This window comes from Centrocercus urophasianus, unplaced genomic scaffold (genome assembly GCF_019232065.1).
Source record: "Centrocercus urophasianus isolate 14NV4802_14NV808 unplaced genomic scaffold, USGS_Curo_1.0 seq_24, whole genome shotgun sequence".
Classification (NCBI taxonomy): domain Eukaryota; kingdom Metazoa; phylum Chordata; class Aves; order Galliformes; family Phasianidae; genus Centrocercus; species Centrocercus urophasianus.
In genome coordinates, this window is record NW_024884800.1 from 2,871,494 (window position 1) to 2,892,334 (window position 20,841).

At 48.1% G+C, this 20,841-nt stretch overlaps 1 protein-coding gene across 4 annotated transcripts in view; it reads left to right on the forward strand.

Moving 5' to 3' along the window:
* Positions 1-13,160: 13,160 nt before the first annotated feature.
* Positions 13,161-20,841, forward strand: part of PLS3 (plastin 3) — a 44,706-nt gene continuing 37,025 nt past the window's right edge. The window contains exons 1-2 of one of the 4 annotated variants that reach the window (XM_042824837.1): positions 13,173-13,234; positions 18,703-18,848. The gene's annotated coding sequence lies outside the window, so the exon portion shown is untranslated. Of the gene's footprint in view, positions 13,235-18,702; positions 18,849-20,841 lie in introns of all 4 variants that reach the window. The other 3 variants (XM_042824839.1, XM_042824840.1, XM_042824841.1) reach the window with 3 other exon arrangements.

Below are 20,841 nucleotides of genomic sequence, written 5' to 3' on the forward strand. Positions count from 1 at the left end.
CTGCCATAGAAGAGATGGTGCTCCATGTGTCTGAGCATTTATCTGCTCCTGCTCCCTCCCAACCTCTCTCCTGTTTTTTCTTTCTGCACATTATCTCCTCGTGCCATGTGTCAGCAGCAGCTTCCCTGTTCAGCATGTGTTGTGCCAACCCCTTCCCCAGTGCAACCTGTTCCTGCATCATCCAGCACTGCAGCCAACATCTTCTGAGTAGTACAACAAAAACCAGCACCCAACCCAAAGCACACAGTGCTCTTTCTTCAGAGCTACTTCAGACCTGGGCTACTTTGGGAGAAGAACATTGTCCCTCTGGTGAGCCACCCAAAAGCTGCTCCTTCATGTGATATCCCAAAACATACACCCAGCTCCAGGAAAAGCTCCAGAAGTCAGAATTAGAGAGGTTTGCTCTGCACTCAGGGCTTCATATGCTGCCATGTAGCAGCCCTCTGAAGTGCTCAATGCTTTTTGCTCTTTGCACAATAGCAGTAACATGAAGAACTCTCCCAAGCACAGCTGGTCTAAATAACGATGAGTATGAAATATAAACAGACTTTTGGGCTGCATGCATACATCCTGCTGCTCTGGATGATTTCCAAATGCAGAACACAGTGAGCATCAATTGACTACTCACAAACTATTGAAAAGGGATGTTGAACTAATTCTGTATCCTGAAAGTACGCTGTTTGGAGAAAAGGTGCAGGGATGGCTTCAGTTTTGAGTTCAAATTTAGTGAAAAGATTGAGGCAGTGAAGTACATTTAGAAATATCTTGGCCTATAGTTCCTTCCCTTCTTCTGGAATACCTATTAAGTGGCAATGCAGCAATGTGCTAAAGCAAACTTGCAAACAGCTCAAGCTCAGAAGTGCTTTGAGAATTCTTTCTTAGAAGAGAGTCAAAGGAGACAACCTGCAGCTCTGCATCTGGGACAGTGCTCTCTCCCTGCTGCTGTTTTACCCCTCTGTGCACCCATTCACTGAACCAGCAGTGCCAGCAGTGCTCCAAGCCTGCACTTCTGCATGACCCATATGCATCATCCAAAAATGAGAGCGTTGCACCCAGGAGATCAGCCCTGAGCCATTTCTGACAGGAGTTAATCTATGGCACGGGATCTGCTGAGGGATGGAGGATTACAGGGTCATTCATCAGCCTGTCTAATGCAGTTGTCTTATGGATAGATTTCAGCATCACAAATATTTTGCAAGTGCTGCCTCAGCCAACCTTACTGCACTTCTGCAGACACTGCCCTGGCGGCCTCACTTTGGGTAAGGAGCCACAGAATCACAGAACTGCAGCAGATAACTGAATAATGCTTCATCAAATTGAATAGTGCTTCATTGCTGTCACACCAAGCCCTGGGGAGGGGCTCTGTACCTCGTATTGATGGTGCTGTTGACACCAAAGCCAAAAGCTGCATGTGGCCAGTCATAGGAATGAGCTAAGTGAGAGGTTTGTTTCATTTCTTTCTTTGTTGGAACACAGAGGGAAGTATATCTCTACCACAGTTGTTTATTAGTGGTTTTACTTTTCTCTCCTCCAAAATTGCATGTGGCACAGCTATTTGACTGCTCAGGCAGTCGTTATTTGATTCTTCACTGTGATGATTTGATTCTTAAAAACATAGTGGCAGGCAGAGGTTGTACTCCATGTGCTATTGTAGTGGAAATGCTAAATCAGGGCCCTGGGCAACCTGGTCTGGTGCCTGATTTAGTGGGTTGCAACCCTGTTCATGCCAGGGGGTTGGAACTGGATGATCTTTGAGGTGCCTTCCAACCCAAGCCTTTCCATAATTCAAAGATATCCACTCCATAAGCATGACTCAAAAAGCTCCTCTCTAAAACTCTTCAGAACCAAAGATCTTTCTTCACTCTGTTGTTTGCTCAGTGTTTTATTTGCCGGAGAACTCATATCTTGTTTCTGAGCAAGGGGCAAAGTACTGTACAGTGAGATTCAAACACTCCTGCATGGGGAACCTGCACAACACTGTTTCTACGTTGTCTGTTTTCTCCTCTGTCTCACCTGGGGACCTCTGTAACTATTAGAATTTCCAATGGGGGTTTTAAGATGCGTTTTTTCCACTGAAAGTCACCTGAGGCATAAGGGGAGTCAAGCACAGCATTAGGAAACACAGCAATTAGATTTCAGGTTGAGCTGAGTGCTTTTGGTTGCACAAGATGACATATTCCTCTCCACCCCATCCTGCCAACCCAAACCTGTTCTTTTTTTGTTGTTGTTTTGTTTTGACCACTGAGCTGATGAACACTCCCATTCCTGTGGCTGTTCCTGGGTAGCTGCAACATCAGTGCAATTTATGTACTTGGTCACATGTTTCATTTTTCCCAGCTCAGAATTTTCTTTTGCCTCGAGCCCTTAGGGATGAGGATTTGAAGCCCTTGTCTCTGCTTTCCAGAACATTTTCTCCCTTGCCAGTTGTCAGTCTGACCTCAACAGGTCCCCTGAGCATCATTCAGAGCCAAAGCCAATGGATGGTGTGCCCTTGCTTTGCAAGATGAGAGGTTTCAGAGGATGGTAAACTTGGCAAAGCATTACAGAGATGCATCACAGCACAATGAGATGCTTGGCCTCTGCTTCCTTTGCTTTCTGCACTTTCTTTCACACTGATTCTCAACTCTTTCTGCTTCAGAATGGTGCTTCACACACTTGAAGCCTGTTTCCAGCTCATCAGGACCAGCCATTGACCCAGACCATGAGTCTGATGGAAGTTCCAGCGTCTGTGGCTTGCTGAGTTCTCCTGATCTCTCAGTATCAAATATTTCCACTCTCCTGATCTCTCAGTATCAAATATTTCCACTCCTCATACACCTGCCAACACCTGCTCAGGGTACAGAAAGGTCATAGGAGACAGTCCTCACTGACAAAACCCCAAACATAGGCAGCTTTACAGGAAAGCTGGCATATTATACATGCTGCAGATAACTGCGCTGCTAAGAGAGAGATAGCACAGACAATAAAATTCAAACAATTTGTGTTTGCCCAGCACAGCAGGCTGCCGGAGGGAGCAGGGAGAAGCTCGTTCACGGTCAAGGCCAGAGAAGCAGTAAAGGAAAACTCGGGGGTGACTTTATGGACCTCTGATTAGATGTGCATGAGGGAGTGTAGACAGTCCCCATCTAGACTGCAGAATGACAGAACCATAGCGGTTGGGAAGGACCTCTGGAGATCTCCCAGTTCAACCCCTCCTCCCCCCCCCCCCAGGGGGGGGTGCCGAGGGGAGGCTGCTTGTGCGGTGAGGAAGGGAGTACCACAGCCTCACCACAGAGCAGCTGCTTTTAATAACTGCCATTGGGGCTGCAAATTTGGTGCTGAGCTGGGTGTGCAGGGATGGGTGCAGCAGGTGAGCCCTGCACTGCCGGCTGTCCACACTGCAGCAGCTGCTCGCACCAGGCTCTGCCTGCACAGGCTGTTTCAGCAGCTGTTCTCCCTAATCCCCCCCAGAACTTGTTCACACTCCCTTGGCACGGCAGTGCTGGTGGCAATGGCTGCAGCTCTGCTTGGCTGGACCAGCTGGGAGTGCAGGGAAGGGCGGCCTCCAAGAAGTCTTTATTTTCATGCTGATAAAGATCAAAGTTTTTCTCTGTTGCTCCGAAGCAGTTCCCGGCTGGAAACTGAATCACCCTTCCCCAGGGTGGGTGCCACGCTGATAAGGCAGAGCTGCACACGATGCCTGGGGCAGGCTGCAAGGGGCAGCTTGGAACAGAGGGAATCTGTGCCCAGGCCAGAAGGCAAAGCTCTTGCTAAGGTCATTTGGATCACAGCATGTGCATCACCTGTGGACTGGCCTGTAAGAAAAGTATATTTGCATTACCATTGCTTTTCCCTGTTTGTCACCCTCTATCAGTGCCATCACCACTGCCTCCATAATTATGGCTCTAAGAAACCCTGTGCACTCACCAGGATGTCACTGTAAAGATGGCACGTGGGCATCAGACACGATCATCTTTACTCCAGAGCACAGAATGATAGTGATAGAACCATAGCACGGCTTATGGAAGGGACCTTAAAGCTCATCCAGTTCCAGCCCTGCTGTGGGCTGAGTGCCACCCAGCAGTTCTACATACTCTGAAAATAGTGAGAGAGGCAGCAGACAGATACACAGGGAGGTGTGACCAAGGAGGCAACATGTAGGAGTGGGCTGAAAATGTGAAGAATCATACAAAAACAAGAAAATAACAAAAAAAAACAGCAAAAAACAGCACAAAATGTTGGGCACTGAGGATCTAGATAAAAGGCTGTGTTAAGGGGAGCACCTACCTGAGGTCTGGGTGAATACAGCAGCTGGCATTCGCTAGGGTGAGACTCAGTAGGAGAAGCCTTAAGAATCCTGCTTTATTCATTTGGAGACTATTGGCATGCTGAGAAGAAGCTGGAACTCCAGCTGAGTTTTAAACCTGGTGAGCTGCACATGGATCAGAAAAACAGATGCATGAGGAAGAACCTTCCTCCCAAATGGGGCTGTAAAACCACTACATGCTTCTCCCCACATAGCACAAAGGGTTTCTTTGGCATGTCCTACACACGGGGTGCCTTCCAGCACCCAGTTCTTTGAGGCTATGGTCTCCAGTGGGAAAATCAGAATGTTTTTCCCACTTACATAAAGGGAAAACAAGTTTGGCTGGGGGAACCAAACAAGAAAAAGATCGGCATTGCTGGGTTGAAAACAGAAGTTTTATTTTGAGTTGTCTTGAATGCTTTCAACACTTTCAACCTCTTCAAAATGTTTAGCCTCATATTTGGAATGAAGTGTCAACTGATGCTGCTTAAAAATTCTTGCACTTGAATGTATTCCTAGAGCTTCTATTCCTCAACGTTTGGGGTGATATGAGTGAGATCTCTGGGTCTATCCACCAGCATCACCTTCAAAGAGGAGTGAAAAAAGGAAAACATTTGTCTGATCTCCTGTTCTTCTGGTATAACACTTAAATAATTGTGTTAATAAGTAAACAAAACCCACACTGCACATAAGCCATCACAATCATTGGCAAATAAAGCCAGATTTCCCCAGCACACGGTGTGGCTAGCTGGCCTGACAAATCCATCAGACAATATTGCAGTCATCACCATTGGATCAAGTGTGGTTTCAGAAGACAAAGCTGGTATTAGCTGCTTAGCAGCTGCGTGAGACAGAAATCCACCTCAGATTTTCTCCCAGTACCAATCTGATGGATCATGAGCATATAATGACTGGAAAAGCCTCTTTCCGTGGATCAGGAAGGGATATTTAGTGGCTGAAAAATATTTGTATGTGTTAATGCCTTTAGCAGTGCTTCATTCTCAAATTCCTTATGAGAGACACATGCTGACATAAAACAAAGTCAATCATAAAAAGATTTGGGGTCAGTGAAACCTAAGGCCAATTGTCACTTGTTGCTCGTAGCAGCTTTTCTTTCCATGACACTGTGCTTAAATACGGGATGAGATCTCTTTGGGGGATGTACGTGTTACTCTGTCCTTCAGAGGAGCCTCTTTCTCCATGTGGGGCATGGGGTGTTGGTAGCTCGTAACATTGTGCTTTGTCTCCATCTGGAGCACAAAAGATGCTGGAGTTGGGATGGCCCAGCTCATGCCATGCCTCCATGAGATGCAGAACATGGATGTGGCCAACTGTGATGCAAGTGGGGCCCTTGAAATTTCTTAGACCTAACAAAGTAGGTCTCTAGACAAATGCAGCTTTGGGTTCTTTGGAGTTGCTGCTGGGGCAAGGGTATGAGAGAGGTGTGTACAGACCCAGCCCTAAATGTTAGAGCCATAGAACCAGTCCTTTGGGGATTACCCTTGGCTTGGCAAGGTCAACAGCAGAAGTTTCTAGTGCCCATCTGAGGACCAGTTTGCTCTTTCTGCATGGGCAGTGTCCCCAGAGCCTGCTTCCCTCAGGACCACTCCCCATGCAAAAGCAGAGGACCTCTCGCTGACTGGAGGACGTGGAGTTTCCTTGCTTGAGGACAACACAGCCTGTTTTCTAATTCTGCCAGTGCTTAGCCCACTAGAGCTAGAATGCCTTTTTTTTTTTCTTTCTTTCTTTCTTTTTTTTTTCCTCCCCAAGAATATCTTTTTCTTCTGGTTTTGTGCCACGTTGCAGCCATGAATACCCTTCTGTCCCTATCAGCATTAACAAAGAGAGTAAGACGGGCTGCTGCTGGGAGGAATTCCGTTCTGGAGCTCCTGCTGAGAAACACTTTTTATGAGCTGTTTACTGTCCTTTTCCAGTAAATGACTTTTCTTTTATAGAGCATGTTGGTTAAAACCTGCAGACCATTGTCAGGCTGGAATGTGAAATGCCAAGACAGCTCCAGACAAAAACTGCTGGGATGGGAGCTATGGCAGTGCAGAAGATGAGGTTTCTGCTCACCCATCTTAGTTGGCAGAAATGCTTTTCAATGCCAATAGATCAAATATCCATGCAAAAGACACTGGTCAAGAATTCATAGACATTTGCTCATCCAAATGAATTCTTAGCCTTCTGCTGCCTTCTCATTCCTAAGCACTCACATTAAAGTTAAGGCACAGCTTTACTTTTTGGTAACCCCTCGCACAGACCATCTCAAGACTGCACACTGCCCAGTGGACAAGCTGAAATACAGCCTGAAGGCCTGGGCTTGCTCTCAGACCTGGAGACTGCTTTTGCAGCAAGGTTTCATGTTTCCTAAGGTGGCTGTCATCACAGTAGAGCTGTTGGCTTGTCCTCATCTTGTCCTGCTTAGGAAACATTAAACATTAGCTACAGACTACTGGCTGAGGAGGAGGCATATGGGAAAGACTTTCTGCTCTACTGGAAATAAGTGTGGTTATGATTGCAGAATGCAGACCAGAGGGGAAATGAGCTGGGCTCTTGCCATCTGAGGGTTTATCATTTTACAACACAGAAATGCAATTTTCTTGTTCTTATTTGAAGAAAATAGGCCTTATTTTTAAAATGAAGCTTGCAATAGTTTTGATGTTGATTGGTCACTGTTCCAAATGAGGTATGTGGAGGGTTACTGACCTGCAGCCTGAAGCAAATGATTTCAGCAGCTGGCAGCCATGGACTGCAATGACCCAGCTACCTAATAACCTTGCCTAGAGTCAGGCACCAAGATAAAAAGTCGTTTTAACACGTCTAGATCAGCAAAAAAATAGAACACCAAGGACTGAGTGCAGGGAGTACAGCAGTGAGGCTGGGAGGGAGGAAGCTCTGCTGCCAACTGAAGCCAGCACTCTGTGTGCTCCTTCCCTGAGGACAGATCCATGCTGCTGTGCAGTGAGGACAGAGCTGAGCATTTCTTACTGGGCTGAGGTTGGGGCTAAACCCATTGCATGCACATCCTGCAGCTGCTCCATGCATTACTGCTATACTTGGTGTGCTGTGCAGGTGAGAAAAGGTAGAAAGGCCAGCCTAGCTGGTGTTGCAACAAACAGAAACTGCAGTCCCAGGACAAGGGGCTGGAAAGCCCTTGGAGAAGGCAACTGCTCTGTTCCATTCCCCATAGCAGGATCACCTCAACCCCAACCACCCCGGACTGATTTCTGTTTGCCCCATCCCTGCAGTTGCTCATGCTCTTCCCATCCATCACAAGCAGTTCCTCTGCTCTCTCCAGTGTCCTGCACATCAGTTACCATGAAAGTTGCTTTATTCTCAGCCACTTCTCTCTTTATCTTCTGTGACAACAGCAATAGCACTTCGAGTATGCAAAGCTCTGATATGTAAATGTTGGCCAAGGCACCAGCAGCCACCCACCTGCACACCCAGGAGAGCATCCCAGCTCAGCACCGTGCTGAGACACAGCAGCTCAGCCCTGCAGCAAAGCAAGTCTGCAGCTTCGGGGTGCTTGGCCAGCTCTGTGGGACACAGGAGGAGGCAACAAAGCCTTGCATGCACTAGATCTGCAGGAGAAACTGCTCTACTCACTGTGCCCTGGCCACTGCTTCGGGTTTCCTGTGCACTGGACCCAGCTAGAGCTACACAGGCGTTTGCTTTGGCAGATGTGGTGCAGTCTGGCCTCGGAGCTGTGGACATCCACCTCCAACCCCAGCCTGGCACATGGTGACAGCAGGTCCCCAGTCCCCTCTTGGGTAAAAGGCATGCATGGCCTGGGCAGATTGCCCCCTGCAGCCCTGGCTGCACTGGAAGCAGCTCTTGCAACGTGGCCTGAGTGCTGCAGAGCCGTACCAGGCAGTGCAAAGGCAGACATCAGCACTCACACTGCTGCCTTTATACACAGCGCAGCGCCTGCGCAAACACATGTGTGGCTGGACAGAGAGACATCCAATTCAGGACAGGCTATTTTTCCCCTTTGGTAAATATCCTTATCCAAGATCAGCAAGTGGGAATTCTGTGAGTCTTATCTCGGTCTGCAATTTTCCTGCTTTGCACAGTCATTAATAATTCCCTATTTATTAACACTGGCATATGTCCACACTGTCTTCCAAGCCCCGGGCTTGCAGGAATGCAGACAGCACTGCTCTGCTTCCGTTCACTGTGGGGTTGGGAGGTGGTGGGATTCCAGAGTTCTGGAGGAGCCAAGGGAGCTCTAGGGCAGTCTGAGTAAAGTGGGGGAGGAGGCAAGAGGTAGAGGGAAAAATAAAACAGGAAAGGTGAGAAATAAGTTTAAAGGAGAGGAGAATACAACATTCAAAAATGTATTATGGGTTAGAAAAAAAAATCCCCAATTTGGCTATGACCAAATAGGGGGAATATGAAGAGCATTAGAAGCGGTCAGAGTCCTTGAGAAGCAAAAACACTTCCCCAGTGGTTGAGCACAGCCTCATATTCTCATCCACAGCTGACGGATGCTATTCATCAGCTGCTACACAGCTCTGTTGTGCCTTACTTTAGCTTCAGCCAAGGGAAGGCAGAGAATGACAGTGAGGTTGTTGCTGGCTGTGAGGACAACATCCAGGTCTTCCCATCTCAAGCTTCCTTACACCATGCAATGAATATTGGGTGTTTTATTCCCCTTCCTGTCCTGTCCCAGTGCAGAACCAACTGCATGAAATTCTGACATGGTATCGCTCCCAGCACGACAAACAACCTGCCTCCTCCCCAGCCAAACTCCTCCTAAAAATTCATTCTGGAGGAATGTTATCCAGCTCCAAACATGTTGGCAGGATTTAAGAAGAAGCCACAGTCATTACCATGCTGGCATCTGCAAAATAGTCAACCTAGATATCTGACTGAAGTGATCAAAAGCAGTTGCATGTGCAGGGACTGTATACTCCACAGCTTGCAGCCAAATCTGCTTGGTTCTTCTGTCCAAATCTCTGTGTATTTGACCTTCTGCTGCTGGTGCTCTCTGGAAGCACGGTTTGCTGTGCAGACAGTTGTTTGTTCCTTAGAGTCTGGCCTTGTTGAGTCAGAGAATTAAGTAAAGAGGCAAGAACACCTCCTTGCCATGCTGTGTTTTGCTTTGGGTTTTTTTGGTCCACAACAACGAAGGAGAGAAGTTCATCCTGTTGACTGGAACTGCAAATAAAGGCTCAAGGCACCCACTCTCCTGCAGGCTTCCAAGGTCCAAGGGCCATATTAACAGCAGGTAGGGCTGCACAAAGACACGACACACAGCTCTGCCTTGCTGCTCCCAGCTATGAGCTGCAAAGCTCTCCTCACCATGCATGGGCCACCACTGCAAAACTCCCCTTGACAAGAAAGGCATCACTTCGTATGGTAGAATGTAGAATAGAGACAGTGTGAAACCCCAGGTGACCCCAAAGGCCCACAGCAAGGAGCAATGGTGGTTTCACAACGTGGTGCAGAGCCCCACATTGCGATGTGCTGTTGGGCAGTGGGGATGGCAGCAGTGGTTGCATGGACCAGGTCTGCTGGATACACTGATATTTATTTCCCCCAAAGCTCTTTTTAAGCAAGGAAGTGGCCAGAATTATTTGAGTAAGCATTTCTAGCAGGACGTAATTTCAGTTTGCTCTGCCTCCAAAATATGATGCAGATTTTCATCTGCTTTTTTTGCAATAGGAAAAAAGCAGTTCCAGCTTAATAACACGTCCATAGTGCCGCTCCGTTGTTCTCCCTGATTGATGACAAGTGTTTTGGACATTAATATTGCGGCTCCTCAGTTCTGCTAATGTTGTGAATGCGTACCCACAGAAAACAAAACAAAGACCTAGTTGGGAACAGATGCCCTAATTCTAATGGAAGAGCTTCCCACCAACTCCTTTAGAGCCTGCTTCTTTAAAGCTTGCTTCTGATGTGGGCTCGCAGCTCCTTCCGTATGCTTTGCAGCTCCTTTGCACACCCCACATCCCAGACACACATTTTTAATTACCCTGCCTTCCTTCCTTCCAGATCATTGCCACCCCCCAGCTATGTTCTGTAAGGGTTTAAAGGAGCTGGCTTATGCATGGGATGTCAGGCATACCTTGCAAAGATGCCCGCCATAACGCTGCTGGGCTCCATCTCTGAGGGTTGTGGTGTTTCCTCCGTGCTGGTTTCAAAAGGCACTGTTTGCACTTAAGCAAAATATGGTTTTCCTTGGCAGTGGTGCTGGCAGCAGCTCTCAGCCTGAAAGCAAAGAGCTCTGCCACCAAGGAGACAAGCGTTATTTATCCTTGCAGTCCCCTCATTTCACGTGACTATTGCCACAGAAGACAGTCCTATGTAAATGGCCATAATTATCTGCTAGAAGTAGGTATTATTCAGTAACACAGCCACGAGAGAAGTCACATTGGTGCAGTTACATCTGTGCAGGAAAGCAGTACAGATTTATTACTGAGCTGCCAGAGGAGGCTTCCATTTAAACAGACATAGTTACTACTCGTGTAACTAACTTGTGAAGCACTGAGCCTGCAGCAGCAAGGCCTGCAGAGGGCTGGTGCTGCTCCATCCATGTCCAGCTGACACTCATTTGCAAATTACTTAAGGACGTGCAGCTTCTTTGGCTTTGGAAAGTGGGCATTCATTGGTTATATATAAATGAATCTCTTCTGGACAGGTTTTAGTACTTCACTCAGAACAGAGAAATTAGGCTGAGTGTGCAATAAACATGGTGATCTGAGCGTGATGTCCATATCAGGATAATAAGGGGCGGTTGTATTCCTGCTGAACGAATGGACTTGCCCTCTAGAGCCAAACTTCCACTGCTTGTGAAGGGAAATCCTAATGAAGAGACAACTGGTAGATGTTCAGTATGTTTAATACTTTACTCCCTCATTTGGAGAACAAAGAGTCGCCTGTTTTATACTTCTGCTTTGGACAAAAGCAGGGCACGGAAACATGTAATCTGCATTTTCTGAATAGTCGAGATCTACAAAGATGATTTCATGTCTCTCGCTCTGTTATGCTGGCATGCTTCCAAAATCTGAAAAAAAAAACCAACAAAACAAAACACCACCAACAATCCAACAACCCTTAAGTGTCTTTCTTTTTTTTTTTCCCCCTAGAACTCATAACCAGAATCAAAAACATGGGCAGTTCTGTTGTGTCGGTAATGCAATTTATCTAATAGCAGCACAGGACCCCCACCCCAGAGTGTAAAATATAGATGGCCATAAAATTACTATTGCTACCTCCTGAGAGCTGCTCTGATAAACTGATACATATGCAAACATTTCTGACATCCAATGGGAAATTCAGCTGTAAGAGGAGAATAAAAGGACGGGAGCAAGAGAGTCTGATTCTCCTCGGGAGCTGCTCCAGCTAATGGGATGAGGAACCTCCCACTGTGAGCCGTGTTGTTCCCATCATGTGGAACCACTCTGCCAGATCCTTTCATTTCATAGCTTTGGAAAATTAGCTGCAAAATGATTTTTCCTGATGGTTTTGACAATGAGATACGATTTTCTTTATTCTTTCATGACCGGACCGGCAGACTTCCTGTAAATAATTCATAGAAAGCCATATAATTTTGTGACTGTACATGTTGCACTTCTAACGTGCATAAATATTCATCACAATGGATCCTGCTGGCCAGTCCTAGCTAAATATGTCCTACATTTATTTAATTTTTAAATAGAAGAAAGAGAATGATCTACTGCTGGTGTGGGCCGTATCTAATTATAGTTTGTTAGGTAATTGTAGCCTTTCTGCAAGTTCAATTTTCTCACAGTGGTGGAAAACAGTTAAGCACAAAGAAATGGGACACGTGCTATTGCTCTGTAGAAGACCTAACACCTCACATTTACACTCCTGTTTACACCTGAATTTATTACTTTGTGCTGTTCTCATAGACATAGCTTGTCTTTCTGACCTGAAAAAGGTTGTGTGTCCTTGAGAGCACGCCTCTCTTCTCCCAAAAGCAGAAGAAGGCTTTCAGGCCTCAGCCTGTGTTTTGTGCTGCTGGAGGTGGCAGTGTCATGCTGGTGGCTCATGGTGCTGGGAGGAGTGAGGTCCCTTATTTGGGACACAGCTTTCTGACCCAGCTCTGTGCTGCAGCTCCAGATCCCTGCTTTCTGTTCACCTCCTTTCTCCCAGAGCAGATTGTGTTTTTCTTTCTTAGTTCAAGGCTTTCCTTTTGAATTAACTTCTGCTCTTCATCACTTCAGTGCAGGAGCATCCCTAGGGCCCTCGGCTTCCCGAGCCCTTCCAGCAATTTTCAGTGTGAATGTCTGTGCAGCAAACACAGAAATGAGGCCAGTTATGAGGTCACCTATCCCAAATCGGCTGGCTGGAAGCAGGGAGAGGCCACAGCAATGCTCCATGTTCAGGAGTGCAGAGCACGGAGAGCAATGAGACAGACACCTGCACACACCCCCCGTCGGGGGGGAAAGGAGAGGGGGTCTCTTGGAAGCCCCCCACCTGCATCAGCTTCTCCTGGGCATCCTCAGCACCTCCAGCTCAGGGTGGAGAAGTTAAGATTGCAAGAGGAGCCCTGAGCCGGGAGGAGGAATGCATCCCCAGGGATGCACGTAGGACAGAAGGGATGGCAGCCAGTAGGGAAGGAGAAACGCACACAAGGGAAGAACGAGGAAAGCTTGCAGGACCGGAACAACGCGTGCATGGGAACTGAGATCCACGGAGCGGGGATGTTCGCGGGGTAGCAGGGCCACGCGGAGCAGGATAAGGCAAAGCAAGGCAAGGCAGGCGGTGCTCCGGGACGGCCGGCTCCTCCCCACCCTGAGTGACTCCGCCGCCGCCTAATCGCCGTGCTGGGCCGCCGTGATGTGCGGCCTCCGGGGTCCAATCCGGAGGGGCGATGGGGCTGGGGCACAACGAGCGCGGGCAGCGGGGCTGAGGCACGGCACGGCACGGGACAGGACTGCTCGGCTTGGCTCGGCTTGGCTCGGCGTGCGGGCGGTGAGTGTTGCTGGGAGTTCTCCCCAGCCCGGCTCTAACTTGGGGAAAAAAAAGTTGCTGTGCACTCGTTTCGGGCCGAGCATCCTTCCAGCGGCCGCGGAGGTTCCGCGGGGTTCCACCCGGCCCTGCTTGTCCCACCCCCCGCTTGTCTTCCCCCCCCCCTACGTCTGGTGAATGGCCCCGGTGCGTTCCTGGTGACGACGAGGCGCTCCGAGTCCTTTGCGGTCGTGAAAGGGACTTTGGGTGATTGAACCCCGTAGAAAATGCCCTCCCCCCCCCCTCCATCTCCATCCCCCTCCCAAGCCCGGGTCGGTGAACAACCGGAGCCCGACTTGTGCTAAACTTCGGGTTTGTGAGAGCTGGGAAAGCAGCGACCGGCTGCGAGGAGCCGAGCCGTGGGATCCCGCAGGGCGGCACTGAAACGGGGACTGCGCTTCACTTTGGTCTTTTGTGCAGAGGAACGTGGCCGACGGCAGAAAGAGCGAGGAAAGCGGTGCTGGTGGAGTGGGTGGGATAAAGCGAAGTCGTGGGGCGAGCGTGTGGGGGTTTATTTTTGTACGTTTTTAATTGGGGCCGGGAGAGGAAACGTCCCCGCGCTGCCCCGAACAATGGCTTCTTGTTGGGAGGCTGCGAAGGGAAGGGGAGCGGTGGGGGCTTTCAGAGAGGGTGAGGCTTTGGGCTTTCTTTGGCATGGGGGGAGGCTGGAGAGCCCCGGTAGGAGGTAGCATCAAATCCTGATGCTCACAGAGCTAACGTGTCCTCTCAGAGCAACAGAGTGACTTTTAAGTTTTAATCTGAGTGAAAATAGTGGAGACACACGGAGGGGAATCTAGCTTCCTTGGTAGTGCTTCCCTGGGAGAGGCTGCACGCATCTGCTCTGCAGGAGCATCCGCACCTTGGAGCAGAGCATCACTTGGGCTCGTTTTGCTCATTTCAGGAGAGCTGTTGCATAGCTCTGAGCAAATGCCATTGAATCAGCCTCGGGGTTGTTATTGCTGTTACACAATCCCAGAGGAATGTGTGTGCAAACTGGAGCTGGGCTTCCTGTTTTTTGGTCAGTCTGTGGAAGAGACTATAAAAGATAATAGATATCTCAGATAAATAGCTTTAGCACGAGAATTTGGAGCCGTTGTTCAGCGGGTAACACTTGTGACTCCTCAAGTGAGCTGGGTAACTTGAGAAGAAAACCTCCTTCGTGCTTGGGAGACTTACAGAGTCACTTTAAAGGCAACAGCTGGAACCTGGATATAAAGAAGGAATAGTTGCCGAGATCAACATATGTTAGTGCTGTGCATAATGATGTATAGAAATTCAATCTGTTTTGAAAAGGCATCTTGTTCAAAGAGGAGCTGCCGGTAGTCTGGCGGCGGGCAGCAGCCGTGCAAGGGATTAGCTGACACAAGGCCCATCCCCTGGGTGCAATATTCTGCACATTTCAGCCCCAGGGGCACTGTGGGGTGCAAGTAGAGGACTTAAGATTGCTGGTTAGTGTTGGAATGCTTTTAAAAAGATGTATTTAGGATAATTTGTGAAGAGAAATCTTTCTTTTTTTATTTATTTTGCGGCGCTGCTCTTATCGCAGCTCGTTAATCTCGGCCGGGAGTTGAACAATTTGAGGATGTTGCCCGGGTTGTAACTGAGCTCCTTCGGAAGAATTCTCTGCTTGTGAAAGACGAATTACTCATTCTTTGTCTGGTGAAGAGATCATAACATGATTATAAAATTCGGTTATTCAGTACTAGATAGAAAGAGCCGTGCTAAGCCGGGGTCTTTGTTCTCTTATCAAAGCTAATCAGACCAAGTCACCCCTCCTATAAAGTAGGCAAATATCCACTCAGATTATAGAATGCCCAAATCTTCAGAAACCTATTTGCTGGTTTTCTCTGGATTAGCTTCTCAGTGGGGAGAGCTGTGGGGACTGAAGACTTCATTAGATGTTTGTCTGATGGATGCTCAGGTTTGGGATAAAGGCAGAGGACCCCCATCCCCTGGGGCTGCCTTACTGCCTCCTGTGCTCTGGGTTTCAATTGTTGAGAGATTAAGACGGTGAGTGAAGGAACTGCAGCCTGGTTCAGTGGATTTGCTGCCACATCCACTCCAGCAGGACCTTCTCCAAACTTTTTCCTGTGTTTTCTTGGCCCTTGTGCAGCAGCTTAACTTGCTGTACAGAAATGAGACGCAAAGGAGAATTCCGCTTTTAATGACTGTTCAAAAAGAACGTTAGGGACAGTAATTTTACTCAGCTGCCAGTGATCTAAGTGTACACTGATACACTTGTGCTTTTATGGTAAAACTTATGTAGTAAAACTGCAAATGCTCCACTTGTAGCATCAGTGCATCCATTGCATTTTTTTTGCTAACGTGGTTGGCTTTATGCACTGAGGGAAGAGAAATGCTTTTTGTTTTGTACATGGTTGGCAGTGGGCTGAGGGAGGGAGGGCGTGCCTGTGATGTTTCTATACCTGCATGGATATTTTAACCCACTTTTATATTAAAGTTGGTGGTAGCGATCAGTAGCGAGCACCGTTTATCACTTAACGCGGCCCCATTTGGCCCTGAGGTTGTTTTGGTGGTTCTGTGTCAGATGCTAGAAGCTAACCTGGTGAAGCTGCCCCTACCTGTGTCCTTGTAACCTGTTTTACACAGCATGGAGTGATAGGTGGGGTGACACAAGGAGGCCGTGTGCTCAGCAAAACCACACACCCGCTCTGCATACTTCTGCGTTTCATGGCACATTTTTCAGATTTTTCTTTTTTTTTCTTTTTTAAAGTTACAACACTTTGCATCCCTCTCCTTAAAATGCTGAATGCTGGAGACCAGAGTCCTGCAGGGAGATCCGTCCCTCTGTAGACATGGCCCTGTCGGCTTGGCTTTTCCTTGGGAGTGGGTTTGACTTTCGATGCTACGTTGTTTCCTTGCAGTTTGCCGATTGGGGTCATTGCAATTTCTTTCCTGGGAAGGCCGATGTTCCTCCTTGTAATCAATGCCCGCTGTCAGAGCATGTGACTGACAGGCTATCAACCCCATGGTGCAATTACAAATATTAATTTGTAACTTATTACAAGGCAGAAGTTCCTTGCCACCCTGGGAGCAGCAGCCATATGAGGCATTAGTATTTAGGAGCTGGTTGCTAATCTTTGTGTGCTGGGTACTATTGCTTCTGAAATGTGCTGTATGTGTTCAGCTGCTCTGTGAGCTCAATGTCCAAAAAGCTGAACGTAAATGTAGTGATAGAAGTTCCTGGATTCACGTCAAAGATAAAGCTGGGTGCTAATTTTGGAAGAAGTTCATTAAACAACCTTACTTCATACTTACAGAACAAAACGTTCAATCCAAGCAGATTAAAAAGAGTTGGTCTTAGTTGTGTGATGAGGGTGATGCAGGGGTATATCAAGTAATGCTTTTTTTTTTTTTTTTTTTTTTTTTTAATTGGGTTACTGTAATGAATGACACAATATCACCTTGCTGTGCTCCTCTCCCAACCCTTAGATAGGCATCTGTTGTTGACATCTTTGCACATACGTTTCTATTGACCCTTGGGGAGTTGGAGCATTGCACAAGCAGCTGTGGCTGAGCTCAGCATGCAGTGCTGGTGGCTGGGTGTGCATGAGGACTGCTGTCCCCTCCAACATCCTGAGATTTGCTCAGGCTGTAACACACTGCCAGCATTACCTTGCCTACATCCTTAAGGCCTTTTCCAGCCCAGAGGCACCTGCTGTTCTCACAACTGTTTTGGGAACAGTTGGGAAGGTGAGAGGTGTGATCTCAGGACTGAAGGCAGCTGAGCAATGATCTGGCACCAGGGCTCTGGGTGGTGTGGCTGAGAGATGCTGATGGCTCCAAGCAGAGCAGCTCAGCTGACAGTGAGTGCTATAATCACTGCCAGCCCTGTGACTGCTGTCCATCAGTGTGGCACTGTTGTGTCCTCTGCTGCACATGTTTAGGTTTTGTTCAGCTGGATGTGTTGTTTCTCTCGAGCTTATTGGATGGCAAGGGTCTTAATGAAGGTGCCCCTGCTGTTGGCTTCTCTGGGGGAGTGCTGGGATGCTTTGGGATAGGTGAGGCATGGGTTGTGATTGTGCATGCCAGCATTTAGCATAGCTTTAGTCTTAGCCTGCAGTGCTGGCTTATGCAGCCCTGCAGATACCCAGCCCTGTCCCGGCGTAGTCAGATGGTACAACAAGGCTGATGCCATGCCTGGGGGGGATCAATCCCCATGCCCCCTCCTTTACATCAGTGCAAGGGATCTTGCTGTGCTGCTCAGCTCCTTCACAAAACTCATTTCTACCAGGTTTTGTTTTCTGCACTTTAGCAGCAAGCAGCCTAAGACTTTGTAGCATTGCCTACTGCCAGCGTGGGGTCAGGAAATCCTGTCTGTCAGGGATGGTTGAGCCCCATCACAAACCTCAGGATGGGCACTTTGCAGCACTGTGTGCCTGATGCCCCTGTTCCTGACAAGTAGTGGTTTTGACAGCAGCCCCAGGGTGGGACTTGGGCCTGTGTATGGCTGCAGGATCTAGTGCTGGGCAGCAGGCACCACTGGCTGTGTGTCTGAGATACGTTCTGGCTCTGGGTTTAACAGGATTGGTGAGCTCTGTGATCTGTCAGCCATACACACGGCAAACCCTCTTCTCTGAGTGAGAAGCAATGGAGCAAAGAGGCAGAAATCTCTGCTTCAAAGGCTGGGGGAGCAGGACATGCCAGCGTGTGCTCTGCCAACACCAGGATGCTCAGTCCTGAGGTATCAAAGCTCTTTGTGCAATGGGCAAGGGCTGCTCCCAGCACGATGTGCCCAGGCCAGGCAGGGTGCTAGGGCATCCCACCAGCCTGACAGCTGTTGGCTTTTTTGGCCACAGATTAAAAATGTAAAGAATGACAAGCAAGTCCTGTCTGGCCCGCTTGGAAGAATTAGTTCAGGTGTGTTCCTCTAACAACCAGTGGGTCAGATCTGTGTTTTGTGGGTCTGGCCAACTCAGCGCTCTCTTTGTCACTGGGTTTGCGAATGACGTGGGGATGAAGAGGCAGCCCGCGTGTCCTCAGTAGGGTTACTATCAGCAAAGAGCTGTTCTTTCTCTTTTTGTATGTGTTGCTGGTTGAGCCCTGTTAGTTTATCTCTGCCTTTCAGCAGCTGGGAGTCACGAGGATGGCGGCTGCCTGTGGAAGTGCAGCGTCCCAGGCAGGCTGGTTGCTGGGGCTGTGCCCAGGTGGGACGCAACACACTCTTGCACCACCACAGCTATCCCCACAAGGCACGGTGGCCTCAGCATTACTGACATAAATAAAATAATTGCTGGTTTGACGTGCAGCTGAGGATGTGGGGAGCAGGACAACTGTCTGAAATGGGAAGCTCTGGTCAGGGTTGCGGCCGCTTGCTCATGTCAATCCATATGGGCCAGATGCTTATAAGCAGTCTCCTTGTCTCATTTCCTCCTTTGAAATGCTTACAGCTGTTTTTCCTGCCTCTTCAGTAGGTTTTTGTTCCTGTCAAAAGACTGACAGCTCACAGATGCTCCTGGGAGTCCCTGCTGCATAGCTGTGAAGAGAGACTGTTGCTGTGATCTTCAGAAGATAAGGTGTAGTGTCTCTGCTGGAAGGCTAATTTCAATGTTTTGGAGTAAGCTGGTTTATTTGTTTCTTTTAAAGCTGGAAGTGGCTTGCTGTGATGGGAGGTGGGAGAGCAGGTAGCAGGTGCTGTCCTTTGTGGGTGGAACAAGATGGGAAGAAGGGATAGTGATGGTGAATATCACCTGGTGTTAAAGGGTATCTAGGGTCCCCTCATACTGCATCACTAATGAAATCTTAGGTTGAACTTCACAGCTTTGTGTAGCTGTTTACCTTTTTCCTTGGAGACCAGTGACTGAGATGCCAGCAGTGCTTGGGGTATGTCAATGCTGGTCCTCAGCTTTGTTCTGGTTCTCATTAGTCTACAGCTCACAGATGGTCATTATTTTTCAGTGAATATTCACTTCTCTAGTGGAGCTGGATTATGAGTGCAATTAAAGAGGATAGCTAAACAGGGAAAATAATGGAAATGCACTCAGCCCAGCGTACTTTCTTTTCTCTTCTGCCCTTTTTTGCATTCTGCCAAGAGAAGTAATTGCATACTTCTGTAATGATGTTAATAATCCAGTCCTGGTCAGGCAGAGAAGGGACTCTGGAGATACTCTTGCCAGTGTTTTGCAGTTTGTGAATGGATGTTAAAGAAGCATCTGAAAGCAATAAGAGAAGCTGTACATACCCTGTTTTAGACAAATTGTGCTGTAGGGAAGGTGGAGGTAACATGGTAGAAAGAAATGGCTGCATTAAATTGGGTTGAGTGCCTGTGTCTTAAGGAGTTGTTGGGGTGTTGCCTGTATTAAGCAGAACCTAGAGGTCCAGTTATGTAGGAAGTCTGTGTGATTCTCTTGTAGGTGCTGAGAGCATGTGAACCATTTCTGCCCATGGTGGGTTGCCTGCTTTGCCATTACCATAAATATGCAAAACTTCCCTTATTTTCCAGTCATCAGGTCACTTTGGCAACTCTGCTTTGTCTTTTTCTTGCAATCCCAGCATCAGAAGAGAACAAGGTGTCCCAACAGATACTGTAGTGGTGTCAGAGAGGAAAGCTCCTTGCTTGGGATCCTGGTTGTATGTCTATGGCTGGTGGCTGCTTCCCTGCCTCATCCTCCCAAGGGCCCCGCTGTTGTGCAAGGAGCCATGGTTTGAATACAAAATATTTTGGGGCTGTGCTCTTCTGTTCTCAGCCCATGATATAAACGATACCTTGTAAGCTGTGTTTGGAAATAGAAAAGAAAGCGATTCTGATTCATGGTCTTTAGAGCGTTGTTCTTTAGACCAAAATACACAGGATAAATCTGGCCCTTCCCTCTATTCACTTCTCATAGCCGCCTTTGTTTTTTAATTTATATATCTTTTTATTCTAAATTTCTTCTATCCCCAAAATAGAACAGACATCAGTCTGCAAGCAAAGGTTGCCAGGCATTGGTCTTGTGGATTGTAGTGGTTTTTTTGGCCTGGTTGGACACTGAGCTCCACCCTACATGGACTTGGATTGAAAATAGCTTTTCTGCTGAAAAGAAAGGCTGTGCACAACTCATTCATGTCTTGGCTCCTAGGATGCTGGCGGCTATAGGAAGCTCTTCAGCTGCAAAATGTCTTAGAAAATCTGCTGCCAATGCATTGGAAAGTGTAGGGGTGACCCCTGTCAGCAAGGTGCGCAGTCAAGAGTGACTTCCTACCCATGCAGTTATTGCAGAGATGGAGTACAGTTTTTAGCTGTGCTTCTTGGCAGGAACTGAGAGTTGAAAAGTGTCGGCTGGCAACCATGAGCTCTGCAGTCCAGTGGCCTGGAGGAAGCTCCTGGTTCATCCTTATTAGTGGAGAGGGTTAGTTGGATGGGATGACCCCAGCTCTCTGAGAGGAGAGTCTGGGGCTGGAAAGGGATCCTGGAGATGCTTTCACAGAGGGGAAGGTGCTGCGCTACCTAAATCTGTGAACTTGGCAGAGAGCCTGGTGAGAAATTGTATCTGTGCTGCGCATTCATTGGAGCTAGCAGCCCTAGCCCCAAAGCAGAACCTTGTATCATCCTGAATTCTTGGTGAGCAGCA